This window comes from Podarcis liolepis (assembly GCF_965112155.1).
Source record: "Podarcis liolepis genome assembly, chromosome: 2".
Lineage (NCBI taxonomy): Eukaryota > Metazoa > Chordata > Lepidosauria > Squamata > Lacertidae > Podarcis > Podarcis liolepis.
In genome coordinates, this window is record NC_139555.1 from 12,898,534 (window position 1) to 12,924,745 (window position 26,212).

The 26,212-nt window shown below is 46.1% G+C and overlaps 2 long non-coding RNA genes across 2 annotated transcripts; one reads left to right on the forward strand and one right to left on the reverse strand.

Annotated features, from left to right (window-relative positions):
- Nucleotides 1-3,524: 3,524 nt before the first annotated feature.
- LOC310700686 lies at nucleotides 3,525-21,434 on the forward strand. Its single transcript, XR_014522714.1, has 4 exons — nucleotides 3,525-3,765; nucleotides 3,797-4,099; nucleotides 18,649-18,808; nucleotides 21,308-21,434. It is a non-coding gene; the product is annotated as an uncharacterized lncRNA (long non-coding RNA).
- Nucleotides 4,093-14,304, reverse strand: LOC310700734. The gene is made up of 3 exons (XR_014522771.1): nucleotides 10,921-14,304; nucleotides 7,682-7,824; nucleotides 4,093-4,314 (listed from the first exon to the last, which is right to left on the reverse strand). It is a non-coding gene; the product is annotated as an uncharacterized lncRNA (long non-coding RNA).
- Nucleotides 21,435-26,212: the final 4,778 nt, after the last annotated feature.

The window sequence follows — 26,212 nt, forward strand, 5'->3', positions numbered from 1 at the left end:
CGGCAAAAGGGATGCAGCAAGGAAAACCACCGTCACCTCTCTGCTGGGAAGTGCTGAGCAAAGGTGAGTCCCCAGGCAACGCGGCCGATTTGATCGGCACAAGGCATGCAAGCTCCACCCCCCAGTCGTTCTTTGACTCCTTAGTGGGTGAGCAACGCAGCCAAGCAACACAGTTGGAGCCTCCCTCCTCCCTGGCTGGCAGGGAGGGAGGGAGAGGAGCTGTTTCCTTTGAAACCCGGGAAATTTAAGGGACATCATCAATAAGGGACAGCAGCGGGACATGGCGCTGGGATAAGGGACTGTCCCACCAAATAAGGGACACTTGACAGCTATAGTTTCAGGTTAAGTACGGACCTCCAGAACGAATTAAGTACTTAACCCAAGGTACCACTGTACGCTGTAAGATAGCTGCCCATGGAATATCCTCGAATCTGAGAATGCTTGGAAGACCTGCTTATGGTGGGAACTGCAACAGTTCAGCTCTCAGATAACTCCTTCATGCGAAATCCAGAACAAGTTAACTGAGACTTTGCTTTTCCCCACGCCGAAAAAGGACCATTAGCAGATTTCCCACCAAATACCCCCCCCCATTTCCCATTTTATTTACTTATTTTGTGGTCGCCCCTGTTTTGCATGCTTCCTTCCAGTAACTCCGGCAGCCAAGCTGGTGTCACACGTATTGCTCTGCTTTCCTTTGGATCGCATCAGTGAGGCCGAGACGGGGGAATCTTGTCATCTGGGCAGCCCAGGGCCTCCCTATGCACTGCTCAGGCTTGCACCCCCAAGAGGTCACTTTGGTGCTGCCAAAGCATCAAAAGCAACTCAGGAGGCAGCAGTTATGAGTTAACCATCTCTGCAGCCACAGCAAGTGCTGTGAATTGGTTTGACTTCATCACCCCTGGAGGCGTACTCCATTGTCTCTCGAGACAGGCGGATGCCAACAACAGGTAGCTACTGTTTTCTCCCCTATGGTGTTCCAGAATAATGCTATTTACAGTGGTTTTTGAACGCCTCCGTAGCAGAACATTTCGGAACTCGAACGCTGTTTCCATTTTGATTTTTCCGTATTGAGGCTTTGGTTTTGAGGCTTCTGTTTTCAGTTTTCGAACGTTTCAGAACTCGAAAGGACTTCCAGAATGGATTACATTCAAATATCGAGGTACCACTGTACTACCACCCTTTTGCTCTTCCTCTTTCTCTCCCCACTCCCCTAATTGTTCTCTGCTGCACCGTTGGCACTCTTATTTTCCATAAACTGCTTTATTACAACCAAGCGGTACATAAATCTTGTGAAATAACTACGTTGTGAAACAAATATTTCAAGCTCCTTGGGGCAAGGATCTGCCTTTTTGCACTGATGGTGTAACAACTTCGCCGTTTTTCTGAACCTTAATCCGTACATGTTCACTCCTTGTGTTCTAGGCTTACAGACACTGAATGAGTGTTTGGAGAGAAAATGTAAGGAAACCGCTATAGCTGTTTCTGGGTTGTGCCCCTTTACCTACATTGTAGGGTAATTGCGAGGCCCTGAAATGTCCTCTCACGGAAGGCTGTGCAAAAGGTGAACGTGCCAACTGGGCTGATTTCCTGAGCAAAAAAAGGATCTTCTCTCTTCCATTACATTTACGAGGCCATAGGGAAACCCCCGTCAATGCACACATTATATTTCATTATGCAAATATAAAAATCTTCCGGGTTTGTTGCCTGTGAATGTTGGCAGGTATGAAGGGGAATTAATAGAAATGAGGAAGTGGTTCTCACCAATGAAGTATATTCTGGATTGCTTGCCACCCCTCACCCTACACTGTATTTTAAAAAACGAACCATAAACCCACTCAGGGTTTTGAAACAGCTGCAAGAATTTGCAAGGCGTAGGCTTGTTTTGCATTTATTCCACCATCTTGCCCTTGGGTTTTTGCTGTGAGCATTTCTTACCTAAGGTCTTGTGCAAGCATTCATTGCTTCCATGAGATGTAATTGCCTTTTGGCATTCTGTGAGATCGGCTTTGCCAGAACAGTGTTGCATCTCAAATCCGTGGCTCATGCGTTACACCTCTGCAGGTTAACTGACCACCCTTTAACAAGGAATTGAATTAATTCAGATCTGTATGCTAGGCAAATGTGTTCTGAGATGACTTTATTTGGAAATCAGCACAACAAAGGTAGCTGAACAGCCTCTGATATAGGTAGAAAAGAGGTACCAGAGCTATAATAATAAAAAAATAATAATAATAATAACAATTATTTATTTATACCCCACCCATCTGTCTGAATTTCCCCAGCCACTCTGGGCAGCTTCCAATCGAGTGTTGAAAACAATACAGCATTAAATATTAAAAACTTCCCTAAACAGGGCTGCCTTCAGATGTCTTTTAAAGATAGCTGCTTATTTCCTTCACATCTGAAGGGAGGGCGTTCCACAGGGTGGGCGCCACTACCGAGAAGGCCCTCTGTCTGGTTCCCTGTAACCTCACTTCTCGCAATGAAGGAACTGCCAGAAGGCCCTCAGCGCTGGATCTCAGTTTCCGGGCAGAATGATGGGGGTGGAGACGCCCCTTCAGGTATACAGGACCGAGGCCGTTTAGGGCTTCAAAGGTCAGCACCAACACTTTGAATTGTGCTCGGAAACGTACTGGGAGCCAATGCAGATCTCTCAGGACCGGTGTTATGTGGTCCCGGTGGCCACTCCCAGTCACCAGTCTAGCTGCCACATTCTGGATTAATTGCAGTCTCCAGGTCACCTTCAAAGGTAGCCCCACACAGAGTGCTTTGTAGTAGTCCAAGCGAGAGATAACTAGAGCATACACCACTCTGGCAAGACAGTCCACAGGCAGGTAGGGTCTCAGCCTGCATACCAGATAGAGCTGGTAGACAGCCGCCCTGGACACAGAATTAACCTGCACCTCCATGGACAGCTGTGACTCCCAGGCTGCGCACCTGGTTCTTCAGGGGCACAGTTACCCCATTCAGGACCAGGTAGTCCCCCACACCCTCCCTCCCCCTGTCCCCCAAAAACAGTACTTCTGTCTTGTCAGGATTCAACCTCAATCTGTTAGCCAACATCTATCCTCCAACAATCCCCATTGTTGCAATGGGAGGGGTTGTGTGTGTGCCTTTTCTGTATATTGTAAGGACTGAGGCAAATCCAGCTCGACTCTCCACATAAGACTACCCTGTGTGATCCAGTTCAGCAAAAGCCAGGACGTTCTGTACTGGGAGTGGGAGGCAACGTTTGCTTTCATTGTAACAGCACCCCAAAGCACAGCAATGCCATTTCCACATAGTGGTGAATGGTCTCCATTCAAAAAATTCCTTCCAGTAGCACCTTAAAGACCAACTAAGTTAGTTCTTGGTATGAGCTTTCGTGTGCATGCACACTTCTTCAGATACACACTTCTTCAGATACACAAGTGTGCATGCACACGAAAGCTCATACCAAGAACTAACTTAGTTGGTCTTTAAGGTCTTTAAGGAATTTTTTGACTATGGCAGACCAACACGGCTACCTATCTGTAACCGGTCTCCATTCAGTTATGTGAAAGACAGTGAAGAGGTACACATAGAAACACTCCTGGGGTGTGGCTAAGCCAGCACTCTGTGTAAACACTAGTTAGGAGCATGAGCTGAACATTAGAATCTCTTTTTTGCAACCTGATCCTCTATTCAGAAGGCACACTGATTTTATTTAAGCTTCCTTTGAGATTGCAGTCTTAGTCAAGCTAGAGTGTGACAAAATGAAAATGTTGTGTGTGTGTGTGTGTGTGTGTGCGCGCGTGCGCGCGTGCGTACATCAGAGGTTGAGGGCCACTTTCCCTTCTGGGGAACCTCCTAGGGACCATGGGCCAGTGGTAGGGTTGCCATGTGTCCTCTTTTTCCAGGACATGTCCTCTTTTTCAAGGGATGAAATTTGAGACAAACTGCATTTATTTGCTTTGAATGGCCATCATAGCGTCCTCTTTTTTTTGCTCTTCGAAATGTGGCAACCCTATGATGCAAAAGTGGCCTCTTGGACCATGCCCTTGGCCAGAGCCTAATCTGTATCGGAACGCTGCAAGGAGGCTGTATTCTGCTGGAAAGACAGTATACTACAACTCCGCTGGTAAGATGCTTCTGGGACAACCGCAAGCTGGACGTGATAGAATTTGCCATTGTCTGTTGCTTCTCCCCAGGCTGATACGTTTAAGGTCATCTCCTCCTTGGAAGGTAATGGAACAAGTCACCATACAGCCCTGTAAGGGTCTGGTAGCCTTTGAGGACCTGGCTGCGTATTTCTCCAAGAAGGTGTGGTCTCTGCTGGGTCGTGACCAAAAGACTCTGTACAGGGGTGCAAAAGTGGACAGAGCGATTAATGTAAATTTAACTTTGTACGGTGGGCTAATTTCTTTTCTTTTTTTGAAATAATTTTTATTTGATTTTACAAGTATAAGATTATAACAATACCAAATACATATCACTATTCAGAGATTTCTCCGAATCTCTAGGCTTCCCACCTTCCCCTCCATTGGTCCTATTATCAACCTCTTCAACTGCGTATTATTTCCTCATCCAAATCTTATGTCTCTCCATTTTGTCCATAATAATTTCTACATGACAGTGGTACCTCTGGTTGTGAACAGGATCCGTTCTGGAGGCCCGTTGGCAACATGAGCAGAACGCAACCCACGTCTGCGCATCTGCGCATGCGCGGGTCATGATTCACTGCTTCTGCACATTCGTGTGATGTCATTTTGCATGTCTGCACATGCGCAAGCGGTGAAACCCGGAAGTAACCCTTTCCAGTACTTCTGGGTTGCCTCAGGATGCAACCTGAAAATGCTCAACCTGAAGCAAACGTAACCTGAAGTATGACTGTACATGTGTTATTGCAATCCTGCTAATGTTTTCATCTGCTTACAGTGGTCTCTCAAGAAAACTGAAATTTCCCTCCATTCTTTATGAAAGTTTTGGTCTTCTTGGTTCCTGAGCTTTCCGGTCAGTTTTGCCATTTTGGCATAGTCCAACAGCTTGGTTTGCCATTTTTCTCTGGTAGGGACTTTGTCTTCTTTCCATCTCTGGGCAATGGTAGGCTCATTTCTTCACACACTCCTCTCTGTCCTCCAGTCAGAAGAGCAAGACGCATCCGAGTTGAAGGTCACATTCAGACCAGCACCAGGGTTTGAAGTAGGGCTGCCTAGGGACAGTCTGGAGGGCTAGATAGAGAGGCCCCTGTACCAGAGGCCCCCACCCCCGGATATGCATAGCTAAGTCACCCTGAGATGATACCATGAAATAGAACTGAACTTGGCTGGCAAAAATAGATCTCCTGTCACACCAGCCACCTTACGCAAACAAGAAAACTGGCCCCCTTCCATTGAGCTTGCTGTTGTCGGTCCTCCTTGCTTGCCTCCGGCACTTACAAATGATGTAATGGGCTTGCCTTGTACGACAAAAAGACTAATAATTATGATTAACATCAGACAATTATCTTGGACCAAAGTGTCTTTCAAAATAGGCCTATCTCATTATGCTACTTATTCTTATTCTTTTTAAAACAGCTCAACAAGGTTCTAGTATTCCTGTCATCCCTGATTGGCTATACAGTGGTACCTCGGGTTACATACGCTTCAGGTTACAGATGCTTCAGGTTACAGACTCTGCTAACCCAGAAATCGTACCTCGGGTTAAGAACTTTGCTTCAGGATGAGAACAGAAATCGTGCTCCAGTGGCGCAGCGGCAGCGGGAGGCCCCATTAGCGAAAGTGGTTCTTCAGGTTAAGAACAGCTTCAGGTTAAGAATTAAGTACTTAACCCGAGGTACCACTGTACTGGTTGGGGCTTATGGGAGTTGGAATCCCAACACCATCTGCGGGGCCACAGGCTCCCTGATCCTAGTCAGCAATGAAATAAAACCCCAGGAACAATTTCTTTTTGGAAGGGAACCATCCACGAAAAGCCAGCTATGAATTTGGCTCTGTTAGCAAGAGAAGGTAGCAAGGCAGGTCATTCCGTAACATTTCAGCGGCTGAAAACAGAAGGATGTTGGGTGATATTCTTTTTTCTTTTCTTTTAAAAGATATTTCATGGTGTTTGAGCAAGGTCTGAGAAAACATGCCTGCAATGAGGCCTAAGCCAGAAGCCACATTAAAAAAAGGAAAAAAGAAAACAAGCCCTCCAGAATATAATTTTGGAAAGCCTCAACATATTTTTGGAGGCAGGCTCAGCTCGTGGTTTTGGAATATTTGAGAACAGCCGTGCTGCAGATGAGGGTTGTTTTCATTGGGATTTCGTGGTACCTCCAATTCTGCATTCAGCTATAGAGCCAGTCTGGTGTAGTGGTTAAGAGCGGTAGTCTCATAATCTGGGGAACCGGGTTCGCGTCTCCGCTCCTCCACATGCAGCTGCTGGGTGACCTTGGGCCAGTCACACTTCTCTGAAGTCTCTCAGCCCCACTCACCTCACAGAATGTTTGTTGTGGGGGAGGAAGGGGAAGGAGATTGTTAGCCGCTTTGAGACTCCTTAAAAGGAGTGAAAGGCGGGATATCAAATCCAAAACCAAACTCTTCTTTAAAGCATATGATCCTATAGGAATTCTCCATATAACCCTTTACGGTATGCCTTTATATCTGCCTGCTAACCCCAACCCTCCCAAACTCCAGCATCAAATTAGAGACCAAGTGTCAAGGATATAGGAGTGCCGTAGACTCCAGCAGAGCAGAGGTGGTGTGAATTCACATCAAGAAATGTTTTCGAAAATAAATGATTGGCATGAATCCTGGGCATTTGCTAGGTGGCATTTGTTAGGTGAGATTTTAACTTTGCCACTTCCTACCTTGCAACATTCCCCCCACATCCCCTAAAGCATGCTCAACCTCATCAGAACCATTTGGGGTGTGGTAGAATTCCTGTGCCGAAAATATATTCTGCATGCACAAACTCATACATTATACAAGCGTACCTTGGATCCCGAACGCCTTGCGAGTCAAACGTTTTGGCTCCCGAATGCTGCAAACCCAGAAGTGACTGTTCCAGTTTGCAAATGTTCTTTGGAACCCGAATATCTGACGTGGCTTCCTCGGCTTCTGATTGGCTGCAGGAGCTTCCTGCTGGTTTCCGAACATTTTGGAAAGTCGAACGGACTTCCAGAACGGATTCCGTTTGACTTCTGAGGTACCACTGTATAGTGCATTTCTATCCCACCAAGGAGGGATACGGGTGGCGCTGTGGGTTAAACCACAGACCCTAGGACTTGCCGATCAGAAGGTCGACGGTTCAAATCCCCACGACGGGGTGAGTTCCCGTTGCTCAGTCCCTGCTCCTGCCAACCTAGCAGTTCGAAAGCATGTCAAAGTGCAAGTAGATAAATAGGTACCGCTCCGGGGAGAAGGTAAACGGTGTTTCTGTGCCCTGCTCTGGTTCGCCAGAAGCAGCTTAATAATGCTGGCCAGATGACCTGGAAGCTGTATGCCGGCTCCCTCGGCCAATAAAGCGAGATGAGCGCCGCAACCCCAGAGTCGGTCACGACTAGACCTAATGGTCAGGGGTCCCTTTACCTTTACCTTTATCCCACCAAGGAACTGAAGATAGCATACATAGCAACTCCCCGTTTTATCTCCACAACACCCCTGTGAAGTATCTTAGGCCGAGAGATAATGAATGACTCAGGGTCACCCAGTGGACTTCACGAGTGAGTGAGAATTTAAACCTGAGCAGGCTTGGTGGCCACCGTCATCCCTTCGTTGCTGCCCCAACCTCCTCTCCAGTTGCAATACTGCTTCCACTTCCTCCATCCACATTGCAGGCGTTACCATGACTTCCTCTTCTCCTTCTCAGCGGTGTGCCATCTGTCTGCCAATAGCAGGGTGGGATGACAACAGAGATGAGATGGAGCTGTCCAACACCCATTGAGATTGGTGTGTGCTTGTGTTAGAAAGACACACAAAAACCCCACCCACTTCAATGCCCTGTCCTACATCTGTATAGTACCAGTTACTTGTCATCAAGGTCCACTCCACACCATGCATTTAAAACACAAGGCTTCCCCACAAGAAACTTGGGAACTGTAGGATGCTAGAACCAAGTATGCTAGAATTGTAGCTCAGTGAGAGGAGACTACAGTTCCCATAATTCTGGGGGGGGGGAGTTGTGTGTTTTAAATATGCATTTAATATCTTTTAATTGTATGGTGTGGGTGTGACTCAGCTCTGCTTGCTCTCAAACACAAATTAGCCTAGGAACTCTGTGTATTACAGTAATGTTTTAACACATGATTTCTATTAGCTTTCCTGTGTCAAGGGAACCTAACTCCTGTGTCGAAAAAAGGGGTGACCTTTCTAGATCGGGGGAAGGAGAAAAGTAGCTAGTGAGATATTTCTGGGTGATTTGCAGTAGATCAGCCAGGTTTCTGTTTAATGTGCACAAATTTGCAAAACATTTGTCTCTCACTAATATAATACATTTTGTTTGCCATTTTCACTAATTATGATATACGCCCATTTTCACTAATTATGACACTTTGCCCTAATATACCCTAATTTTTGTACAGCTTACTTGGCTGGAGAGCTGTGTTGCAAAATTTGGAGATGTGCCAGTTTCAAAGAATGGGTGTGTTTCGATTAGTGTATTGTGCAAAGTAGGTACAGTACGTTTTCTTTTAAATGTGAACAGAATGGAATTTCTTCCCCAATCCCTGTGGCAGCTGAGGCAAGGCAACAGAGTGGAAAGAGCACTTGTCTGAAAGCTTCCAGAGATGTTAGGTCAGCTGAGCATCCTTGAACCTGCAGTGCACCCTGAACTAGGAATCAGGCCATAAGCCAAGGACGGGGAATCTGTGACCCTCCACATGTGGTTGAACTCCATCTCCCATCAGCTCCAGCAAGCATAGTCAACGGCCAAGGATGGTGGGAGCTGGAGCCCAGCAACATCCCTGCAAAGGGATATCAGATGGGGATTCAGACCATGACCTAGACCAGCAAGAAACATAAGTCATAGGCCAGAGTCTTAAAACCTTCCTGGGCAGATTTATCCATTGGTCAATGAAGAGACTCTTGTTTATCTATCCTCAGCCATCTTGCCTTGTCTTCACCGTCACCCAACTTGACATGAACTTCATGGAGGATCAGTTATCCATGACGGCAATGTTGTACCTCCACTGTTAGAGGGAGTATGTCTCTGAATACCATTTGCTGGGAATCACATACCTGAACTTACCTTTCACGTGAATGGTCACCTCTCCAACAATACCCGCTTTTGTATTCTTCCATGTTGCCACCCACAAAAGAAACGCCTGTGTTATGTTTCAGTTTAAGTGCATGTTTATGTTACTACCTTTTCATTGGTACTTAATTGAAAAAAATCAATACACAAATATTTTTTAAAAAACCCAATGGGGAGTGTGCACTCAAGTCCTGCTCATTGGCATGTGCAGAGGGTGTGTGTGGTTGTATGGAGTGGCAACCCAGCCCCCTCAGTTGCCAGGATCCTCCTGAGGACGAATCATGGTTGTCCACAGTTGTGACCTTTAGAAGAAAAAGTTTACAGCCATCAACGCTCAACCCTTCCCACCACGACCCACAAAATTTAGGAGATGTGGTGTTGTGGTTTAGTCGTTTAGTTGTGTCCGACTCTTCGTGACCCCATGGACCAGAGCACACCAGGCACTCCTGTCTTCCACTGCCTCCCACAGCTTGGTCAAGCTCATGCTGGCAGCTTCGAGAACACTGTCCAACCATCTCGTCCTCTGTCATCCCCTTCTCCTTGTGCCCTCCATCTTTCCCCCACATCAGGGTCTTTCCCAGGGAGTCTTCTCTTCTCATGAGGTGGCCAAAGTATTGGAGCCTCAGCTTCAGGATCTGTCCTTCCAGTGAGCACTCAGGGCTGATTTCCTTCAGAATGGATAGGTTTGATCTTCTTGCAGTCCATGGGACTCTCAAGAGTCTCCTCCAGCACCAGAATTCAAAAGCATCAATTCTTCGGCGATCAGCCTTCTTTATGGTCCAGCTCTCACTTCCAGAGATGTGGTAGGTATATAGAAATCTCTCACATTTGGGCAGTCAAACCACAGAAGCCACAGAGCTGGAAAGTCAAGTTATAGTTTGATGGGGTAAAAATAATGTATGAGTATGCATTCAATAAATGTTCACCTTAAAAAAATATCTAGAATGAAATGTGCTTTGGATGCCTCTAGCCTTGCTTGGGGGCTTCTCATGGGCATCTGTTTAGCCACAGGATGTTGGATGAGATCAGTCTTTGGCCTGATCCAGCAAGCTGTTCTTAACTGGGACTGAAAGTAAGCAACAAACTAGCCCCTGATATATTGCTTTCCGCAGTATATCTTCTTACTGCTCTGATCCAGTTTCCTCCCCTTCTTCCTTTGAGCCATGCTCATGCATGTGGCATGAGCTCAGCCTAGAGGAGCAGCAAAGTCTTTCTTGTCTCTCATTTAAAATAAAATGCAAAAATTGACAGCTCACTTTATCATCTCAGTGTCTCCAGACCTTTCCCTCCCCGCCCCATATGCAAAGCAGAGAGAGGTTTGGCGGAGGACAGCCAGAGCTAACACACAATGTGCCTGCAAAAAAAAGAGAGAGCAAAGGCGTCTGCCATCAATTGCCTCCATGGATGGGAAAACAAGAAATCTGCTCTCTTGACACCGGACCTGTAGGGGAAATCACAAAAATATACACCGCCGAGGGTTTTCTTTTCTCAAGGCTCATCCAACCGCACGTTTATGAGCAGAAAGGGACTACTTAGAATAACACCAAGTAGCATTATAAACATGCAAACTCATAATAAGCAACCAGATGCAATTTTCGCCAGCATGTGAAAGTACCGCAATATTGTTTCCCCTTCAATACACAGAGCCAGTCTACGCAAATAATCAGCCATAAATACATACAAAAAAAGAGAGTTATATACGGCAGCCTCGAGGGCAAGGCCGTTCACTATAAATGTGAAGCTCCTTGCGGAGATCACCAGGGTGGAAAGAAGACTGTCAGCCATGCTAAAACTTCTCGCAAAGATCTGTGCCAGAGGGGTGGGGGTGGGTGGGGGGACATCCCATGTCTCCTTGCTAATCGTGGGATGAGATGGCAGCTGCTAGGAGCCTGTGCAGTTCTGACATCTGCTGGAGAGAACCAGAGCTTCCCAGCCATATGTCATGAACCCAATAGGTCTGGACACTAATGGGGAGTCGCTTTTTCCTCAAGCTCTCAACCGAGGTCACTTTTCCTGCTGTTCCTGGGGTGCTCTGTTAATTCTACCATTCCACATGAAGCAAAAGCAAAATATTCTTCCCCTGGAAGAGAACCCTTGCCTCCTAAATATATATATGCAGATCTGAACAAATGAGCTTGTTTCACACAGTTTGAATTGCTATAACCCTGATTAGTTTTGCAGGGTTTTGTTGTTTTAAATAACAATAAAATGTAAGACCTTTTGATCTGCAGGATTTGGGATTAAAGGGAATAAGGTTTATGAAACTAGGAAGATTTGCAAGGGGGAACCAAAAGTTGTGGATAAGCGATTGGGTAAAGTGAAGAGGACCCAGCCCACAGAAGGCAAAGCAATGGACATCTTTATTGTAAGGTTGGGGAAACTGTGGTCCTCCAGATATTGTTGGACACAAATTTCCATCAATCCCAACTAGCATGGCCAACGATCAGGGGTGTCAAGACCTATGTGGAGGGCCATAGCTTCCCCATCCCTAGCCTAAAAAGTTAAAATGGGGAGGGGATCCATTCTGGAATACATTTAGGGGTGGCAGCTGGGGGAGTAAAAATGCACTTCAAATAGAACAGATTTGTTCATAGGAGATACAAAAAAGACTGAAATGGAATTGGCACTGCCAGGAACAGGAGGAGGAGGAGGAGAATTAATGCTATGATCTAAAGGAAAGAGCCAGTACTTTATACTGGATTTCTGTTAGCAACAAAAACCCAGAACAGAACAGAACTTTCTGACTCAAAAGTATGTGCCATGAAAATTTGAATTTTCATGATGTTGCATTCTGTAAGGTAAAGGGACCCCTGACCATTAGGTCCAGTCGTGACCGACTCTGGGGTTGCGGCGCTCATCTCGCTTTATTGGCTGAGGGAGCTGACATTTGTCCGCAGATAGTTTTTCCGGGTCACGTGGCCAGCATGACTAAGCCGCTTCTGGCAAACCAGAGCAGCGCACGGAAATGCAGTTTACCTTCCCGACGGAGCAGTACTTATTTATCTACTTGCACTTTGACGTGCTTTCAAACTGCTAGGTTGGCAGGAGCAGGGACCGAGGAACAGGAGCTCACCCCGTCGCAGGGATTCGAACCACTGACCTTCTGATCGGCAAGTCCTAGGCTCTGTAGCTATTGATTAAAAACAAACAAACTTCGGTTCTCGCCTGGTTAAGATTGCCAGATTTAAAACTGGAGAACATTCATGCACCCTCTGCATCAGGGGGAGTCAATGTAGTGCCCTCCAGATGTTGTGGACTACAGTTCCCATGATCCCTGATCCTTGGCCATGACAGCTGGGGCTGATGGGAACTGCAATCCAGAATCTGGAGGGTGCCATATTTGCTCCCCCTGCTCTGAATTTTCCAAAGCCGTAAGAGGTAAAGTGGCCATGGCCTCTCCTGTCCCTCCCCTCCCCAGCCCTGTCATTTACCCTCCTCTGCAGCCTGCAATAACTGATGGGGTCTTCAGGTGTGCCATACATCAAGTTGGTGGTGCTATGTTTGTTTGTGTGTGTGTGTATGTAGCAACTGGGAAGCAACAGGCAATGGAATCTATGACTGCCTTGTCCCCTGATGCATTGAAAGATTTAATGGTGTATGGCTGTTTCCCGGCTTTGAAACGTATTGCCTAGAATATACACAGCCTTGAATATGACATGATGAATAGATGTGGGAAGAGCCATTCAGCTCAGAGAAGTGTAGTGTTCCCAGAGAGATCCAAGGATGCTTTGAAGGCTCCAAAGAACAGGGGAAGAACAGGCTTTTGATCTACACTGGAAAATTCTGAGATAATTCAGCCCAAGTCCTATGCCTATGGTAGCCAATGTGATTCACTCCAGATGCTTTTGGACTCGAATTCCCATCAGCCTGAGCCAGCATGGGCACTGGACAATGATGGGAATTGTAGTCTGTAATATCTGGAGGGCACCATGTTGGTTTCCTCTTCCCCACACGGAATGCATCCCATCTCTCAAATGTAGGCCATTTATCCTTTCTGTTTTGGGATTTCTTACTGCTACTGTTCAGATGAGGGGATAAACCCTGAGAGAATGGAGAGGTGTGTGTTGCTAAGCTGGGAATTGGTCCTGGAGTCCAAAGCCTCTGGCTCGAACCCCTTGCCTTTCCATTGTCCCCTGGGCCATCTGCCTGGGGCAACTGTTGCTGCACATGTTTCCTTCCAAAGTTTCAGCTGGTGATGCATGGAAATTGCATCTTCCTTGTCGGGAGAACATGCAGGCTTGGGCAGCGGATGAGACAAGAGAACGATAAAAGCTGGATATTGCTCTGGTGTAGAATCTTGGAAGTTTTTTTGTCGTATTTGAAAGATCGTTTCAAGGACGTGAGGGAGAGAGAAAATGAAATAAAAAGTGGCTGGGCGGGTGGAGGGGGGAGAAGAGAAGCAACAACAGGCGGGAAACCAGCTGTGGAACATCTGCATTGTATTAGGAACATGTGGATCCCTTCAGACAAGTTGCACACTTCTGAAGGCTGCGAAATCCACCCCTTTCCAGAGGGTGCAAACATTCACCCCACCCTATCCCAATGCAGGCGACAGCCCAGCTCTATTAAAAGCAGCCGCCGTTATAAGTAGCAGTTGAAAGGGTCTGGATGGGAATTCACCTTACTTAACATGGCTCGATTTAGACTGGGGGTTTGGCAACGCATCTCTACGAGAAACAAGTCTGTTCCCAAACTGATGGTGTAACCGTTGCTAGAAGATGAGAGGATTTGACAGCTGTCTTGTTTTTGTCTGGTTGTGCCAGAAAAATCACTTTTATAATCTGATTATTTAGATTAATGAAATGTCTTTTAGTATAGGGAAATATCACAAAGAGAAAAGGTGCCTGTTTGTATCAGAAATGGTAAAATACAGTAGGATGTGCTACTTATTTGTCGTTATAAGGAGGGTGTTTAGTTTTTAAGGATTGGGTCATTCTTTTCCCAGGAAGATGCCAAGAAGCATTCCTCAGAGAGAAACAAGATTAAACAATTGTTAGGAAGAGATGCAATGGAAAAGATAGACTCGTTTGAAGTAATAAGCACAACTAAAGGCTCCTTGATTTCAATAGTTCTGCTCTGTGTAGCAGTAGCACTTGGATATAACCCCTAATTTTTTTAAAAAAAAATTACTGGGTTCCCTAGGCAAAACAAGGACGCGGGTGGCGCTGTGGGTAAAACCTCAGTGCCTAGGACTTGCTGATCAGAAGGTCGGCGATTCAAATCCCCACGACAGGGTGCGCTCCCGTCATTCGGTCCCAGCTCCTGCCAACCTAGCAGTTCGAAAGCACCCTCAAGTGCAAGTAGATAAATAGGGACCGCTTTATAGCGGGAAGGTAAACAGCAGATGCAGCTTCGTCATGCTGGCCACGTGACCCGGAAGTGTCTTCGGACAGCGCCAGCTCCCGGCCTCTTGAGCGAGATGAGCGCGCAACCCTAGAGGCGGTCACGACTGGCCCTGTCGGGCAGGGGTACCTTTACCTTTACTTTTACCTACGCAAAACAACTCATGGACTGTACCATTGCAGAATAGATGCTAGGGATTGATTATGTGGCTGAATGCTCCTGATATAAAGCGTGTGGGGTTGTACATAGAGAACTAGGTATAGAAGAGAAGGGAATTTTTTGTCTGGTTTCCTCCCTGACATTCTCCTTTTCCAAGTGTGTGTGTATGAATACTAAGTCACAGGGGAGCTTTAAGTCATGCAATCTGCCATTTGCCCCCATAGTACAGTCCAGGAAGGGAGTGACAACAGGGCAAATCATTTGTTTAGAAATTTGCTGAATTTCGTTATGCTCATTCTTAGCATTCAGAGATAATTCCCAATATTTGTGATGTCATCTTTTTTAAAAAAAGAAAAGAAAAGTGTGGTTTAGGTTCAGTACCACTAATCTGGCAAGCATATGGTGCCCAACCATCTATTTATCTGTAACCCACATAATTTGGCGGAATCCTGGGTCACACCCCAAAGTGTCCCCATAGATCTTTCTGAGTGCAAACTACTGGGACATTTCCCCAGGATAATGTATGGGTATATCCATACAACTTCCCCCTTCCAGACATACCACGTGGATACTTAAAACATCAGAGTAGCTTAATGTGCTATGTTAGCCCTGGATGGCAAGCCACTGATCTGCCCAAAGTCCTGATGATGAGTAATAGGTTGAAGAGTTCTGAGCAAACTTCAAGCAACATGGGTGTGGCGCCCAAATATCAGATTATTTATTAGTCCATAGCTGAACAGCTTGATGTGATTATCAAAACACTGTAACTTCCCACAGTCACGTATTGGCTTCTGCAATAGCACCAGGAACACTCGATCTTTAATATTTAATAATACTTAGCATTTAGATAGGGCATTTCAAGTGTTCACATCCATTATGTCAATAATCTTTACAACAGCCCTTAAGGCACGAGCAGTGTTACATCTCAGCAACTCTGTGAAGTAGGTTAGTAATGAGGAATTGTGACTGCCTTAAGCTCACCTGGTGAGCTTCATGGCTGGATGGCCTCACCAATATGTGCTAAATACTGTATAAACTAAGCTGGTGCCCTCTCTTACCTGCCCCCCCGATGATGTTGGACTACAACTCCCATTATCCATGACAATTGGGCACACTGGTTGAGGCTGTTGGGAGTTGTAGTCCAACAACATCTGGAGGACAGCAGTTTGGAGGTGGCTGATTTAACATTCATGAACACCACCCCAGTCCCCCCCCTTTAGTCCACCACAAAAAAATTGGAGGTTATTTTGACCCGCAAAAACAACACACTCCTGCCACAGGTAAAACAAGAGCAATCAGCTCTGCCTGTTAGCTAGCTCCTTTAACTCAGAAAGGATGTTAAAGGCATAAAAACTGTTGTGATTCTAGTTGCTAATCACGTGTCATGTGCCCATCACCACTCACTCACACATCATCCCTCTTCGTACATCTGGGTTGAACCTTCATGCCCTAGTATACCTGAAGGAGCGTCACCACCCCCATCGTTCTGCCCGGACACTGAGGTCCAGCTTCGAGGGCCTTCTGGCAGTTCCCTCACTGCGAGAAGCCAAGTTACAGGGGACCTGACAGAGGGCCTTCTTGGTAGTGGAATCTGCCCTGTGGAACGCCCTCCCACTACATGTCAAAGAAAAAAACAACTACCAGACTTTTAGAAGACATCAGAAGGCAGTCCTGCTTAGGGAAGCTTTTAATGTTTAATAGACTATTGTATTTTAATATTTTGTTGGAACCTGAGTTCAGAAATAGGCCTAAGCACAAGCCCTTCTCACTTTATTGATCAGCCATGGAGGATTCTGGTAGCCTGAATAGAATAGTGGGGTGGGAGACACAATAACCAATAAATATGATGGCTAGCAATGGCAGGATCTTGTCAGTAGTGAACACACAGGATTCTCCTGAAGGAGGGGTGGAGAGTGGGCAAAAGAAAGACAGACAGAGAGAGAGAGAGAGAGAGAGAGAGAGAGAGAGAGAGACTCAGTTGCCTTAACCACTTGCATGGGATTCTCTTGGTGTGGCAATGCAGGCAGAGAAGAAACACAGAGCGATTGTTTGGGACCTCCAGAAAAAATGCATCCCTTCTCCCAAGCTTTTCTACCCAGTGCTGCTTGTGAGGTATCCACCTCAGTCTAGTAATTATGAGGGTCATATTAAGGACCAGAGGCGGCACCCGTTGAGATGATCTCATCTGTTGGAATTTTCCATTCTGACGTCAACAGACTTAGCGGCTACTGCGGGATGGGCGTGTAAAGACCTGGTGTCTCAGACCAGCCACAAATATAGAAGCGCAGACCTGGGTGGGGCTCTGAGGGTCATCAAGTTAAACATCCTCTGTCAGGCCTGAACTGCCTTATAACAACAAAGTTGGTTTAGCAGCCTCTTCTAAAAAGCCCTCTGAGGATATCTCACTGCTTCGACAGGCAGCTCGCTCTGCTGCCCAGTTGTTCTGCTCTGAGAATTTCAGATGACTTTTGTGCCATTTGATTCCCCCACCCAACCCACACTATTGTATCCAACCCCATAGTGTTTCTTGGGGGGTCCTTAAGGAACAGACAGAAAAATTTCCTCTGTTTTCCTCAATGTAGTAGTCTTCTACGCACAAACTGGTGTGAGTGCATTCTTCCAACAGCCTTTGAAAGCCATTCAAAAGTTTGAGTATCTTCTAAGGCTGCAGTAAATATTCTTCTATTTCGATTCTTATGCTGGAGCTCTTGATTTTTCTGGGCAGTGGAGAATAAGAAATATATCCTGGAAAGCCCCTCAATTGTGAAAAATGTCATAAACCTGTAAACCTGTTTTTTAGTTCTATTTCCCTTATCAGCTAATGCCTTAACAGCAGTCCCTCCACCCTCTGCAGCTTTCTGATTCTTCCTTCTGGACCAGAGGTTGGGATTATCTTTGTGACCAATTAGGGATCACATAGTGATTGAGATGAAGACATGATGCTTACATAGCCAACCATATCCGACTACAGAATTACGCCAGTGTGGGCAACTAATGTCAGCTGAGAGAGGGGGTCGTTTTTTTGTGAATCAGTCATGTGGGTAGATCCAGCCAATTGGGGACCACACAGTCAATGAGATTATGTGGCCTAGTGATTACATAGTCATGGGGCAAGAGAGGGCAATGTATGCCCAAATACAAATATTTTTGTTACACTGAGCACCTTCATATTCACCACTTCTTCAATGGAAGTGTTGACTAGAACTGGAGCCACTGTGGAATACTTTCTCTTACCCCTTTGACGGTACCTTTTAAATTATCATGGGTGCGTTCATCTTATAACGTTGCCATTTAATCAATTTTTCTTCCGCGTTCACCAGGGAGAGTCTTTTCCGTTGTTTTTGTTTAGGAAAGCATTCGCTGACGATGGAGCCACTTGCTGCACAGATGCTTTCGATTTATGTAGTTGCTGGGCTTGGGAGACTGTTGACTTTATGACTTCTGTATAATGTGTTGATTGTTTTATATGATGATTTTATGACATTTTATGGATGTTATCATTGGTGTGTTGCTCTGGGTGTCATATGTATATATATGCATTTCTATACTTTTGGGAGGTGGGGAATGGGATGTGCAAGTTTCAAAAGGCCAAATTCGATAAATATGCTTGGAGTGCTGAATTTTGCATCCAGTCCAAAATTCTGCATTCTGCAAGGTGCAAACACTGTATTGGGGAGCAGAAGAAAGAGGAAGCGATTGTCCTCCTGCCTGTTGGTTTCCTGGAAGCATCTGGGTTGGCCTCTTTGGTAAGCAGGATGCTAGAAGGAATGGGCTTTTCTTATGTTCTTGTTATTATGGTATTGTTCCTAACAGATTCCTGCCTGTTCTTTCCTTTGCAGGGGTCCCTTCAGATGTCTTTTTTTACTGCGTGCCATGAAGATGGTGCTCATGATATTGGGGCAGTCAAGAGTGCTGACTCCTGGAGGCCATCCCTGATAGAGTGGGATTTAACAGCTCCCGATGCTGCCTGATGAAAACTCTCCTCACATCCAGAGCATTCCTTGTTTCACCCAGCTGATCTAAGCTCTCAGTCCTGCAGTAGCAAGGCCGGGGGCTAAGTGAATCTGACTTGCTTTCTGTGGTGTGATTCCATCCCCTGTGTGGAAAAACAAAGGTGCGTTCCAACATCATGGACTGAGAAGGCTTGCAAAAATACTCATTTTACAAGGAATTATGTTCTTTGGCTTATCCCTCTAAGGGGTGATGCCCTCCCTGTTCTTCTCTGCCCTTTAGACATGTCTCCCAAAGAGTGAAAATGAAAAAACAACAACACAAAAAACACCCCATAATATTTCATCTCTGACCTTCCAGTTTGCAGCCAAGAGAGACAAAACTGCCTTCTATTTGTGTAGGCCAAGAGAACAGAACATTATAAAACCTTTTCAGACTTTTAAAAAGTTACTTTTTAATAGTCACTGTGGGTTCTCATTCCCTGCCTTTTTTAAAACGATCTAAAAAAAAAAAAAAGCCTCCCAAATCTCACAATTTAAAGTAGGTGAGGGTAGCCATCTTTCTCTGCCACCCAGCTCCCTTCCTTGAGATTTGGACTGCAAAAAGTCTTTAACCTTCAGATCCCATTGAGTTTCTTCCAAGTTCGTATTTATGCCGCATGTCAAGGAGTGCAGTCTCATACCTCTAGAATGACACCATAAGATCAGTGCACAACCATGCGAGTTCATGTGTTTGCAATCTACAGCCCTGCACTTCTTCACGTCGAATTGCATTTGCCATTTTATTGCTCGTTCACTCAGTTTGGAAAGATCCTTTTGGAACTCTTCATAATCACTTTGTTTCAACCACTCTGAACAGTCTGGTGTCTCAGAAAACGTGTCTGCCTCACTTTGCAAATCTTGCTAAGCAGTTTACAAACCACTTTTTGAGGAACACACGAACCCACTCTTTTATTGTTTCGCCCCTAGAAATCAGCCCATCTCAGACTTTGGGTACACCAAACCAAGGACCTGTGATGGGCCCGGGGGTAACCCGTGAAACACGATCCAGGTCTGGTCCAGAATCCAAAGGTTCTGCTGGGAGACAGTCCGACAGGGCCAAGGCAGGACACGAGGCAGGAAACCAGGCAAGGACAGGTACAAGATCTCAGGCATGATCTGGCATACAGCAACCTCGCTCCTGCAACCTGGGGCAGGGTCCGACAGCCTTTTATCTTTGTTGGGGTAGCGGCCGATCCTGATTCCTCGGCGACTCACCTCCCTGTTTCACCCGAAGGCGAGCACTCCTCCTGCGAGTACTCAGGTCTCTTCTTCTCTGAGACCTCAGTCTCTGCAGCTCGGGAGATGTCGGTGGGTTACTAGACCCAGGGGCCGCCTCAGCCTCCCCTGACCAAACTGGTAGTGGATCAGCTGTAAGTGATGGCCCAGCTGGAGGCAATGAGGTAATCCCCGCATCTGGAGCCAGGGCAGGCTCAGGCCCCTGACTCGGCCCAGCTGGTGTTTGTTGCAGGGGAACCTGTGCAGACTGGGGCTCTTCAGGATCAGGCCCCAGACTTGGTTCAGATGATGCCTGAGGCAAAGGATCCAGTGCAGACTGATTCTCCTCTGGTTCCAAGCCCAAGCCCGAGTCCCAGGCCATCACAGGACCCTCTCCTCCTTATTGCCTCACCCCAGATGTGCTTAATGTGTGAGGATGAGATTATCCTGTTTTATACTGCAGATGGATGGTTGTCTGTGCACAGGTGAGGATGTGTTTCTGGAGCTTGGGACCCATAAGGCAGACTGAAGCAGCTGATGCAGGTGGAAGAATGCCAGTGGGGTGGCATCCCACTTCTGCCACCAGAGATGCAGCAGCAGCAGCAGCAACAACAAGAAGGTTCTGTTGAGAGCTCATGAGATTTTGCAGAGTCCTCACATGATCTTGCAGGGCTCTGTGGGAGAACTTGCTGCTGCCGCTGCTGCCATGTCCCTTCCCTTCTCGGTGCCGCCACGGGCACCTTCCACTCCTCACGTAGAGAAACAGCTGCAGAACTCGGTTTCTGAGTTCTGCAACCACTTTCCCCATGGGGGGCTGTCCCTGAAACCCAGAAGGCACAGCAGCAGCCACACAACCCTGAGAAGCAAGGCTGGGGTGGTGAGGCAGCAAGGGGGCAGCGACACTGTACTGTTTTGCCTCAGGTGACTGGGAGCAGCCACCGAGACCACATAACACCGGTTCTGAAAGACCTATATTGGCTCCCGGTATGTTTCCAGGCACAATTCAAAGTGTTGGTGCCGACCTTTAAAGCCCTAAATGGTCTTGGCCCAGTATACCTGAAGGAGCGTCTCCACCTCCATTGTTCTGCCCAGACACTGAGTTCCAACACTGAGGGCCTTCTGGCAGTTCCCTCACTGCGAGAAGTGAGGTTACAGGGAACCAGGAAGAGGGGGTTCTTGGTAGTGGCGCCCTCCCTGTGGAACACCCTCCCATCAGACATCAAGTAAATAAACAACTATCTGAGTTTTAGAAGACATCTGAAGGCAGGACTGTTTAGGGAAGTTTTTAATGATTGATGTTTTATCGTGTTTTTAATATTCTGTTGGGAACCAAGCAGAGTGGCTGGGGAAACCCAGCTAGATGGGTGGGGTATAAATAATAAATTCTTCTTCTTCTTCTTGGACAGGCTGCCCCTGCTGGTGATAATTGACTGGCTGTTTCATTTCCAGGAGATGTGGCCTTGGAGTGCACCAATGAGAGAAGCTCTCCATTCTCACCCATTTCTGGGCTATAAATTTAGTCCTGGACTTCAGCATTGTCCTTGACATCTTACCGCCACCCACCCTGTTGCAGAATTCAGCAATCAGCCTGTTGACTGCCCCAGACTTGCCAATTCTAGCACGACTGCATTGGCTGCCAATTACTTTCTGGGCCCATTTCAAAGTGCTGGTAGTGACCTCTCAAAGCCTTGTGCAGCTCAGGACCCCAACTGCTGCCTCTCCCCACATGAAGCGACACAGACCCTGTATTCATCACCCAAGATGCTTCTCTGGTTGCCTCCTCCAAGGGAGATGTAGAGGGTGGAGACACAAGAATGGGAGCTCTCAGTTGTGCCCGCCACTGGCATGTAAGCCCCCCAAAATGTGTCTGGAGGAGAAGGTTGTCCTCAGGCTGAAGACGTTGCCTCCCTCGCCTGCCCGCCCTATGCAGTGCTAAACTCTGTGTAGACTATACACAATAAAAGTTGTGACCACCTAAATGGCTTTTCCTTTGGTCAACCCATTCCTACTCTCCCTCTCCATCCCTGTTCAGCGCTGGGAGCACAAAACTGCACTGAAAGATTCAAACAATATCCAATCTCCTGTGAGCCAGCCAGCGACCGAGTGAGGCCTGTGTATCTGTGCCTAGAAGGACTCATTATCCAGACGGATATTGGGGGTGTTTAAATAGATGCTTTAAGTACACTCTAATATCACAGAAGACAAACTGTTTGTTTTCAGGTTTTATCCCCTTCCGTTCCCACACTGAGGAAAGGCCCACTGTGTATGTTATTATGAACGTGATCGACAGAGTTACGGCTGGCACTGTAAAAAAGTAATTACAAATTATGAAGGAATGAATACGGTTGTTACAACATTTGAATGAGGTGCCCCAGCTATGTGTCTTGCAAAGATTTAAAGCCTTTTTCTTTATTTTCTCTATCTATCCATCCATCCTTATTAATATGTACATAAAAGGTAAAGCACTAGCGTATGCTATTAAAATGGCCTTTGAAAAGAAGACCTGTCAGGGTGACACTGTGGTCTACAGTACAGGAGCTATGAATGTATGGGAGCAAAGTATGGTGTTTTCTGTCTTCTGGCTGGAGAGCCAGCAGCCAATGCGCACACAAACAATTTACAGTCTTAAGACCAAGAAGAGCTATTCTTCCAAATGCCACATTTTAGGAAACTTCTTTTTTCATTTATATTTTATTAAATTTCAAAAATTGTTATGCATACACTCCAATACATGATCATTTTTTCTTTTCTTTTTTCGACTTCCCACCCCATTTCCCATGTTTTTTTAATTATGTCTCCCCCTTGCTGCACCTTATCTTCTTTTATATCATAACAACAATACAATAATCTCTTAATTCCTTCTGTTGCTCATAGTTCAAATCCTGCTTGAGAATTCATCATACTATAGTATTTCTTTAAATAATCTGAAAAAGGCTTCTACTCTTCCACAAAGCAGTCATCATTAGGTTTTCTTATTTTTTACTGTTAGCTTTGCCAATTCTACATAGTCCACTTTGCTATTTCCAATCTTCTTTGGTGGGAGCTTCTTCTTCCTTCCATTTTTGTGCATGAAGATCCCAGCTGCTGTTGTTACATACATAAACAATTTAATCAATTAGGAAACTATTTTAGAATAACTAGCAGCCTTGTGATCAGCATTGCTTGGAAATTCAAAGTAAAAAAATCCACTCTACAATTCTATGAGTCTATTATTCCTCTACAAAAGGAAGCCAAGTTATGTGTGCATGTTGCCTCTGGTTGGATTGGGGTGGATGTGTTTTTTTTCTGGCTACTGAATTTAGAAACTCCATTTGATAGTTCCCATTGAATCTTTTAAATATATACAAAGTGAGTTGTTTTTATATTTTATTGTGTCATACTATTATAAAAGCTGCTTGGACAACACCTCCCCCAAAGTGTGGAAGTAGAAAAAATTATCCTACTGTCTTTGGTTCTTCGCTTCTCAGTTATTTGTCTCTGTACTCTGATTCTACCCAAAGTCCAGACTCCGAGAGAGGTAACAGTTAAAAAGAACTGTGTGTTGTTGGAAGCAACAGGGTTTATTTATATGACCTTATGGATCAGATAACTTATCAGGGAGAGAATCCTAGGTGCTCTGTTTTGAGCTATTCTTCCTGGTTGGAAACACAGCTACAATGGTTATTTTAAATGTGATTTCTTAATTGTGTGTGAAGACCCCCCAAACCACCCCCAAATGAAGACACAATAGACACAGATTTTAGTTTAATGTTTTTGGCATTAAATTTTGGCCACAACTTTATTGATTACAGCATGTGAGTGGTTGCTTAGGCATTGGTTCCAGACTACCTGAACCTGCACGGTGGCAGGAACAGGACCGACACTGGGCACCACCATATGTCAGTAAGGGAAAGCATCCTGGCGGAGCGAGAACTCCTTCGATCTCACAGCTCGCCCCAGATGCTCCCAGGGGCTCTGGTGTGGCTCTAGCCCCTTGACAGGGTTCGGACAAAAGCAAGGTGATCCCCTGGATTCCTTTAATGGAATTCCCTAGCAGCAGCAATGGAGGGGCAGGCACAGCCACCTATGTCCCCTCCCCAAAACATTGAACCAAATGCCTAACCGCCAACCTTACAAAGTTGTGACGATTTGCTACACGGTAGGCAAAAACCAAGTGGCACCAGCCAATCAGCCAAATGGCAAAATTCCTACCGGGGCCCTGCTCCAAAACAGACGACCCCTAGACAGGCATAGCAAGGCCATAAGAACAACCCTAAATATAGGGAGAGGAGGACGGGTGATCTGCTGCACTTCGCAAGAAAGTGAAACTCTCCAGCAACTTGCAGCAGCTTAAGTAGCCCCTCAGCAGCCAATGGCCAACCCAACTGACCAGATTTCTGCCCCAGCAACAGAGGGGCAACCAATGGGGCGTTGTGGCCATCCAAACGGTCCCGCCCCACAACAGGGAGGCAGTTTCTGGTGATCTCACCACAACACGTGCCATGATGGAGGACTCGACTTACAGGATTCTGGTATTCAGACTGGAAATAAACTCATGTATAGGTGTGCACCTTTCTGATTCTCAAATGTTGTGTATGCACATGGAAACCCAGCTTCCAGACCTGGAAATGCATCCATTTCAGAGTACTGCAAAATAGGACGATGGCTCTGGTTCCTGCTGCAGTGTCCTTTGGGGAGAAGAGAAGTCTGTGCTCCCCTACCTAATATTCTGCTGCTATCAGATTGTGCAGCCTCAACTCAAGAAGCAACAGGCCTCCTTCAGTCTTTATGTCTGGCCAATCTACAGTAATCCTATTCATTGTATGTGTTTTATTGTGCTATAAAAAGGTGGAGACCTTTGCAGTTCAGCTTGTCAAAGAGTGGGGGAGAGGGGAGGGGGGAAGGAAGGAGAATCCTATTGAGATTAATGGATAGAGCAGAAAATAAAAAGCAATGAAAGCTTCGGTGTGAAAGGTATGAGTTTAGGTAAACGGCCATGCCCTTTGGAAGAAGAGAAGATGATGTTCTTGCTATTAGACACAGCACTCTCATCTCTTCTGCCCCTCAATTGCTGAAAAGAGAAGACGGGGGAGTTAGATGCTTAACTTCACAGATCTCCCAAAATTGGGAATGGAAGGTGAAGCTCCCAAGCTGGGAATAGAACCTGAGATAATCAGTTCACACATGCATGTGGACAAATTGTGGGTAGGTTTTACTGAAAAGCACCAGACAAGTGCAGAAAATCCATGTGGTTCCAGATGAGGTTGCAAGTTGTTCATCTGGGCTAGTGCTACCATATTGGGGTAGACATTGATGCCGAAATCCAGCTTCACCTGAGCTCTCTGAGTGTAGCTTTCTCCCAGTTGAAGTGCAGAGTGTTTGAGGCCTGGGACATTCGCAGGGAAACCAAAATGTTTGCCTAAAATGCTATTGTACTACCAACATTATTGTATGCTTGTGAAACGTGGACCACTTACAAACACGATCTCCAACTCCTCGAAAGATTCCATCAACGGTATCTCCGAAAAGTTTTACACATCACTTGGGAAGACAGGCGAACTAATGCCAGTGTACTGGAAGAAGCAAAGATCACCAGTGCCGAAGCAATGATTCTTCAACATCAACTTCGTTGGACTGGTCATGTTGTGCGGATGCCTCATTATCGTCTTCCAAAGCAACTAATCTGAACTTAAAAATGGTAAGTGTAATGCTGGTGGTCAACAAAAGAGGTTGAAAGACTCTCTCAAGGCAAATCTAAAAAAATGTAGCATAAACACCGACAACTGGGAAACACTGGCCTACGAGCGCCCCAATTGGAGAACAGCCTTTACCAAAGGTGTCATGGGTTTTGAAGACACTTGAACTCAGAACAAAAGGGAGAAATGTGCTAAGAGGAAGGCACGCTTGGCAAATTCACACCGTGCCTGGAAACCTATGTCCCCACTGTGGAAGGACATGTGGATCCAGAATTGGCCTCCGCAGTCACTTACGGACACACATTTAAAACTGTGTTTATGGAAGACAGTCTTACTCGGCTATGAGTGATCGCCAAAGAAGAAGAAGAAGATTGGGCCATAACATATGGCTACCATGATGTGTGAAATGGAGGTAGGGGGAGTCAAATAGTAATGGCTGTGTGTACAGACTGCATGTGCAGGCCCCAGATCCCACAACCTGCCCCTCTGCGCTGTGATCCAGCCAGCTGTAAGCCTGCTGGTGGCCCCACACATTTCCACAGAGAAGCATTAACTTGCCTGGACCAGGCCACTGTATTTTTGAGGTGACAGGAATCCTCTGCCTCTGTTGCTGGATGTGTGCAATGGTTCATTTGC